Below are 1,291 nucleotides of genomic sequence, written 5' to 3' on the forward strand. Positions count from 1 at the left end.
CTCACACACATTCTCTTTCTCCCTCCCTCTTCCTCCCCCTCCTCTCTCTCTCTCTCTCTCTCTCTCTCTCTCTCTCTCTCTCTCTCTCTCTCTCTCTCTCTCTCTCTCTCTCTCTCTCTCTCTCTCTCTCCCCCTCCCCTCTCCTCCTCTTTCTTTCCTTCTCCATCTCTTCTCCCCCTCCTCTCCCTGTCTCTTCCCCTCCCTCTTCCCCTCCCCCTCCCTTCTCCCTCCCTTCCTCCCTCCCTCCCTCCCTCTCTCTCTCCAAGTCTGGCACTGAACAGCGAACTGTTTTGCCTTGCTCCCGGGGAAGAGTACAGACACATTACGTGAAATCCAGAGCGTTTTGCGTGGTGCATTTAAAATGCCTCCCTCACCTCTCCCATCCCCTCAGCAGTCTTTCCAAATTTCCCTAGAAATCCGAGTAAGGATTGCGGATGGGGAAAACATTTGCACACAAAAAAGTGAGGAGCCTGTTGCCAAAGGTAGGTTCCACTGTGAACTGTGTGTTGTATTTGGCTTTTGCAAAGTTTATGGTGTCAGTGGATAAATGTGTGGAGGGGGAGACTTTTGTGGCTAGCTGTCTTTCTCATCAAACAAGTGCATTTTACAAAATGTTGGAACAGGTTGTTCTGGGGGTCCTGTGGATTTGGGGTGTTTTTTGCAGGGGAATGTCACCTCCTCAGGACTTAAACTGGGAAAGAGAGGGTCTAGTTTGCCTCCTCGGGAGAGGGAATCTCTAGTGGGGCCACTTTTTACTTTGCCCATCTTTTGGATTAGCTCCCAATCAGTGAACAACTTGTAATTATCTTGCACATTAAAATCTAATTTCCAAAAGGCTTTAAGTCAGCAGCATCTGAGCAAAGTGGGGAAAGTAGAAGGGGGGGAGGAGGAGGAGGAGAGACTGAAAGGACTAGTTGGGTGGGGGGGGGAGCATGAACATGCCATTTCTTACTGATCGTTTTCCCACCATTTGAGGGGAAATACTGGGGCCTTAGTGCGTGTAACCCCAAAGAATCCCCACCAATTAACTCTAGAAGAAAATTAAGCCCACTACCATTTCGAGAAGCAGAAACTGCTACAGTCTCCAACCACCTGTAGAGGGAAATCTTTATGCATGATTTCTTATGGCTGTTTTTAAACGGAAAAACAGCTTGCATTTGTGACTGGCAAACTTTGCAGCATTAAGACAAGAGATGCTCTCTCTGCAGGGTGTGGGGGCTCATTTGCAAGGATGGCTGGGGGGGGGAAGGGGAGGGCAGGCTGGCTGGGGGCCAAAGGCCTTTCTAATTTA

The 1,291-nt window shown here is 49.3% G+C and overlaps 1 long non-coding RNA gene across 1 annotated transcript in view; it reads left to right on the forward strand.

The window, feature by feature from the left end:
• Positions 1-293: 293 nt before the first annotated feature.
• LOC141545483 (uncharacterized) overlaps positions 294-1,291 on the forward strand; it is a 78,069-nt gene continuing 77,071 nt past the window's right edge. Inside the window, exon 1 of the long non-coding RNA XR_012483031.1 lies at positions 294-482. This is a non-coding gene — a long non-coding RNA (uncharacterized LOC141545483). The remainder of the gene's footprint in view (positions 483-1,291) is intronic.

The sequence above is a fragment of the Sminthopsis crassicaudata genome, chromosome 6 (genome assembly GCF_048593235.1).
Source record: "Sminthopsis crassicaudata isolate SCR6 chromosome 6, ASM4859323v1, whole genome shotgun sequence".
Classification (NCBI taxonomy): Eukaryota; Metazoa; Chordata; class Mammalia; order Dasyuromorphia; family Dasyuridae; genus Sminthopsis; species Sminthopsis crassicaudata.